At 52.5% G+C, this 5,000-nt stretch overlaps 7 non-coding genes and 1 pseudogene across 7 annotated transcripts; all 8 read left to right on the top strand.

Moving 5' to 3' along the window:
• The first annotated feature begins 244 nt into the window (after nucleotides 1-244).
• LOC138245298 (5S ribosomal RNA) lies at nucleotides 245-363 on the top strand. Its single transcript, XR_011193908.1, has one exon. It is a non-coding gene; the product is annotated as a 5S ribosomal RNA (ribosomal RNA).
• Nucleotides 364-900: 537 nt separating this feature from the next.
• LOC138244772 (5S ribosomal RNA) lies at nucleotides 901-1,019 on the top strand. The gene has a single exon (XR_011193387.1). It is a non-coding gene; the product is annotated as a 5S ribosomal RNA (ribosomal RNA).
• A 537-nt stretch (nucleotides 1,020-1,556) lies between these two features.
• Nucleotides 1,557-1,675, top strand: LOC138216828 (5S ribosomal RNA). The gene has a single exon (XR_011180540.1). It is a non-coding gene; the product is annotated as a 5S ribosomal RNA (ribosomal RNA).
• A 537-nt stretch (nucleotides 1,676-2,212) lies between these two features.
• Nucleotides 2,213-2,331, top strand: LOC138245297 (5S ribosomal RNA). Its single transcript, XR_011193907.1, has one exon. It is a non-coding gene; the product is annotated as a 5S ribosomal RNA (ribosomal RNA).
• Nucleotides 2,332-2,868: 537 nt separating this feature from the next.
• LOC138217399 (5S ribosomal RNA) lies at nucleotides 2,869-2,987 on the top strand. The gene has a single exon (XR_011181111.1). It is a non-coding gene; the product is annotated as a 5S ribosomal RNA (ribosomal RNA).
• A 537-nt stretch (nucleotides 2,988-3,524) lies between these two features.
• Nucleotides 3,525-3,643, top strand: LOC138217106 (5S ribosomal RNA). The gene has a single exon (XR_011180819.1). It is a non-coding gene; the product is annotated as a 5S ribosomal RNA (ribosomal RNA).
• Nucleotides 3,644-4,180: 537 nt separating this feature from the next.
• On the top strand, nucleotides 4,181-4,299 carry LOC138216725 (5S ribosomal RNA). Its single transcript, XR_011180437.1, has one exon. It is a non-coding gene; the product is annotated as a 5S ribosomal RNA (ribosomal RNA).
• A 537-nt stretch (nucleotides 4,300-4,836) lies between these two features.
• Nucleotides 4,837-4,955, top strand: LOC138218158 (5S ribosomal RNA; annotated as a pseudogene).
• The last annotated feature ends 45 nt before the right edge of the window (nucleotides 4,956-5,000 follow it).

Below are 5,000 nucleotides of genomic sequence, written 5' to 3'. Positions count from 1 at the left end.
TCAGATGTCAAAGCACAGTAGCAGCTCTCCACAGCGATCCTCTATAGCGCCCTTTCTCCCGCAGCTCCGTCCTCATTGGAAGGAAGGAAGAGTGAAAGGCTGAAGTGAAATGGAGCGGGAACGAAGGCAGTGAAGAGAGAGAACGTGGGAAGAAGAGAAAAACGCAAGGGAAAAAAAGCAGCGTCGTAAAAGAGGTGACGGAGCTGTCCTCTCAATAAGAAGGGTGACAGCGAGCCTTGCTCTCGCTTATGGCCACACCCCCTTGAGCACGCCTGATCTCGTCTGATCTCGGAAGCTAAACAGGGATGGGCCTGGTTAGTACTTGGATGGGAGACCGCCTGGGAATACCAGGTGCTGTAAGCTTTTAAGCGCAGGAGGCGCCCTATCCCCGCTCGCTCGCTCATTCCCCTGTTCACACGTGCAGTGCGGCTTGTCCATCTGTTTATTTGTCAGCTTTGGCGAGACACGGGTGCTAGTGTATTAGCGTGAGCGTTTTTTATTCTGATCATGAACAGTTTAACAAGTCCGCAAAGGATCGAGGAAAGGTTTATCGCCAGCTGAAAAGAGACACAGCGCTTCGGCTGTGGAGACTTGTTCGGCTGGCGTTCGGAGAGTCGCGTTTTTCAGAATTGTATTGAGATCGTTTTCCACAGAGCTCAGATGTCAAAGCACAGCAGCAGCTCTCCACAGCGATCCTCTATAGCGCCCTTTCTCCCGCAGCTCCGTCCTCATTGGAAGGAAGCAAGAGTGAAAGGCTGAAGTGAAATAGAGCGGGGACGAAGGCAGTGAAGAGAGAGAACGTGGGAAGAAGAGAAAAACGCAAGGGAAAAAAAGCAGCGTCGTAAAAGAGGTGACGGAGCTGTCCTCTCAATAAGAAGGGTGCCAGCGAGCCTTGCTCTCGCTTATGGCCACACCCCCTTGAGCACGCCTGATCTCATCTGATCTCGGAAGCTAAACAGGGATGGGCCTGGTTAGTACTTGGATGGGAGACCGCCTGGGAATACCAGGTGCTGTAAGCTTTTAAGCGCAGGAGGCGCCCTATCCCCGCTCGCTCGCTCATTCCCCTGTTCACACGTGCAGTGCGGCTTGTCCGTCTGTTTATTTGTCAGCTTTGGCGAGATACGGGTGCTTGTGTATTAGCGTGAGCGTTTTTTATTCTGATCAGGAACAGTTTTACAAGTCCGCAAAGGATCGAGGAAAGGTTTATCGCCAGCTGAAAAGAGACACAGCGCTTCGGCTGTGGAGACTTGTTCGGCTGGCGTTCGGAGAGTCGCGTTTTTCAGAATTGTATTGAGATCGTTTTCCACAGAGCTCAGATGTCAAAGCACAGCAGCAGCTCTCCACAGCGATCCTCTATAGCGCCCTTTCTCCCGCAGCTCCGTCCTCATTGGAAGGAAGCAAGAGTGAAAGGCTGAAGTGAAATAGAGCGGGGACGAAGGCAGTGAAGAGAGAGAACGTGGGAAGAAGAGAAAAACGCAAGGGAAAAAAAGCAGCGTCGTAAAAGAGGTGACGGAGCTGTCCTCTCAATAAGAAGGGTGCCAGCGAGCTATGGTCTAGCTTACGGCCACACCCCCTTGAGCACGCCTGATCTCGTCTGATCTCGGAAGCTAAACAGGGATGGGCCTGGTTAGTACTTGGATGGGAGACCGCCTGGAAATACCAGGTGCTGTAAGCTTTTAAGCGCAGGAGGCGCCCTATCCCCGCTCGCTCGCTCATTCCCCTGTTCACACGTGCAGTGCGGCTTGTCCGTCTGTTTATTTGTCAGCTTTGGCGAGACACGGGTGCTTGTGTATTAGCGTGAGCGTTTTTTATTCTGATCAGGAACAGTTTTACAAGTCCGCAAAGGATCGAGGAAAGGTTTATCGCCAGCTGAAAAGAGACACAGCGCTTCGGCTGTGGAGACTTGTTCGGCTGGCGTTCGGAGAGTCGCGTTTTTCAGAATTGTATTGAGATCGTTTTCCACAGAGCTCAGATGTCAAAGCACAGCAGCAGCTCTCCACAGCGATCCTCTATAGCGCCCTTTCTCCCGCAGCTCCGTCCTCATTGGAAGGAAGGAAGAGTGAAAGGCTGAAGTGAAATGGAGCGGGAACGAAGGCAGTGAAGAGAGAGAACGTGGGAAGAAGAGAAAAACGCAAGGGAAAAAAAGCAGCGTCGTAAAAGAGGTGACGGAGCTGTCCTCTCAATAAGAAGGGTGCCAGCGAGCCTTGCTCTCGCTTATGGCCACACCCCCTTGAGCACGCCTGATCTCGTCTGATCTCGGAAGCTAAACAGGGATGGGCCTGGTTAGTACTTGGATGGGAGACCGCCTGGGAATACCAGGTGCTGTAAGCTTTTAAGCGCAGGAGGCGCCCTATCCCCGCTCGCTCGCTCATTCCCCTGTTCACACGTGCAGTGCGGCTTGTCCGTCTGTTTATTTGTCAGCTTTGGCGAGACACGGGTGCTTGTGTATTAGCGTGAGCGTTTTTTATTCTGATCAGGAACAGTTTTACAAGTCCGCAAAGGATCGAGGAAAGGTTTATCGCCAGCTGAAAAGAGACACAGCGCTTCGGCTGTGGAGACTTGTTCGGCTGGCGTTCGGAGAGTCGCGTTTTTCAGAATTGTATTGAGATCGTTTTCCACAGAGCTCAGATGTCAAAGCACAGCAGCAGCTCTCCACAGCGATCATCTATAGCGCCCTTTCTCCCGCAGCTCCGTCCTCATTGGAAGGAAGCAAGAGTGAAAGGCTGAAGTGAAATAGAGCGGGGACGAAGGCAGTGAAGAGAGAGAACGTGGGAAGAAGAGAGAAACGCAAGGGAAAAAAAGCAGCGTCGTAAAAGAGGTGACGGAGCTGTCCTCTCAATAAGAAGGGTGCCAGCCAGCCTTGATCTCGCTTACGGCCACACCCCCTTGAGCACGCCTGATCTCATCTGATCTCGGAAGCTAAACAGGGATGGGCCTGGTTAGTACTTGGATGGGAGACCGCCTGGGAATACCAGGTGCTGTAAGCTTTTAAGCGCAGGAGGCGCCCTATCCCCGCTCGCTCGCTCATTCCCCTGTTCACACGTGCAGTGCGGCTTGTCCATCTGTTTATTTGTCAGCTTTGGCGAGACACGGGTGCTAGTGTATTAGCGTGAGCGTTTTTTATTCTGATCATGAACAGTTTAACAAGTCCGCAAAGGATCGAGGAAAGGTTTATCGCCAGCTGAAAAGAGACACAGCGCTTCGGCTGTGGAGACTTGTTCGGCTGGCGTTCGGAGAGTCGCGTTTTTCAGAATTGTATTGAGATCGTTTTCCACAGAGCTCAGATGTCAAAGCACAGCAGCAGCTCTCCACAGCGATCCTCTATAGCGCCCTTTCTCCCGCAGCTCCGTCCTCATTGGAAGGAAGCAAGAGTGAAAGGCTGAAGTGAAATAGAGCGGGGACGAAGGCAGTGAAGAGAGAGAACGTGGGAAGAAGAGAAAAACGCAAGGGAAAAAAAGCAGCGTCGTAAAAGAGGTGACGGAGCTGTCCTCTCAATAAGAAGGGTGCCAGCGAGCCTTGCTCTCGCTTATGGCCACACCCCCTTGAGCACGCCTGATCTCATCTGATATCGGAAGCTAAACAGGGATGGGCCTGGTTAGTACTTGGATGGGAGACCGCCTGGGAATACCAGGTGCTGTAAGCTTTTAAGCGCAGGAGGCGCCCTATCCCTGCTCGCTCGCTCATTCCCCTGTTCACACGTGCAGTGCGGCTTGTCCGTCTGTTTATTTGTCAGCTTTGGCGAGACACGGGTGCTTGTGTATTAGCGTGAGCGTTTTTTATTCTGATCAGGAACAGTTTTACAAGTCCGCAAAGGATCGAGGAAAGGTTTATCGCCAGCTGAAAAGAGACACAGCGCTTCGGCTGTGGAGACTTGTTCGGCTGGCGTTCGGAGAGTCGCGTTTTTCAGAATTGTATTGAGATCGTTTTCCACAGAGCTCAGATGTCAAAGCACAGCAGCAGCTCTCCACAGCGATCCTCTATAGCGTCCTTTCTCCCGCAGCTCCGTCCTCATTGGAAGGAAGCAAGAGTGAAAGGCTGAAGTGAAATAGAGCGGGGACGAAGGCAGTGAAGAGAGAGAACGTGGGAAGAAGAGAAAAACGCAAGGGAAAAAAAGCAGCGTCGTAAAAGAGGTGACGGAGCTGTCCTCTCAATAAGAAGGGTGCCAGCGAGCCTTGCTCTCGCTTACGGCCACACCCCCTTGAGCACGCCTGATCTCATCTGATCTCGGAAGCTGAACAGGGATGGGCCTGGTTAGTACTTGGATGGGAGACCGCCTGGGAATACCAGGTGCTGTAAGCTTTTAAGCGCAGGAGGCGCCCTATCCCCGCTCGCTCGCTCATTCCCCTGTTCACACGTGCAGTGCGGCTTGTCCGTCTGTTTATTTGTCAGCTTTGGCGAAACACGGGTGCTTGTGTATTAGCGTGAGCGTTTTTTATTCTGATCAGGAACAGTTTTACAAGTCCGCAAAGGATCGAGGAAAGGTTTATCGCCAGCTGAAAAGAGACACAGCGCTTCGGCTGTGGAGACTTGTTCGGCTGGCGTTCGGAGAGTCGCGTTTTTCAGAATTGTATTGAGATCGTTTTCCACAGAGCTCAGATGTCAAAGCACAGCAGCAGCTCTCCACAGCGATCCTCTATAGCGCCCTTTCTCCCGCAGCTCCGTCCTCATTGGAAGGAAGCAAGAGTGAAAGGCTGAAGTGAAATAGAGCGGGGACGAAGGCAGTGAAGAGAGAGAACGTGGGAAGAAGAGAAAAACGCAAGGGAAAAAGAGCAGCGTCATAAAAGAGGTGACGGAGCTGTCCTCTCAATAAGAAGGGTGCCAGCGAGCCGTGCTCTCGCTTACGGCCACACCCCCTTGAGCACGCCTGATCTCGTCTGATCTCGGAAGCTAAACAGGGATGGGCCTGGTTAGTACTTTGATGGGAGACCGCCTGGTAATACCAGGTGCCGTTAGCTTTTAAGCGCAGGAGGCGCCCTATACCCGCTCGCTCGCTCATTCCC

This window comes from Lepisosteus oculatus, chromosome 14, assembly GCF_040954835.1.
Source record: "Lepisosteus oculatus isolate fLepOcu1 chromosome 14, fLepOcu1.hap2, whole genome shotgun sequence".
Taxonomy (NCBI): domain Eukaryota; kingdom Metazoa; phylum Chordata; class Actinopteri; order Semionotiformes; family Lepisosteidae; genus Lepisosteus; species Lepisosteus oculatus.
Note: the sequence above shows the minus strand (reverse complement) of the source record. Positions and strands in the feature narration are given on the sequence as shown.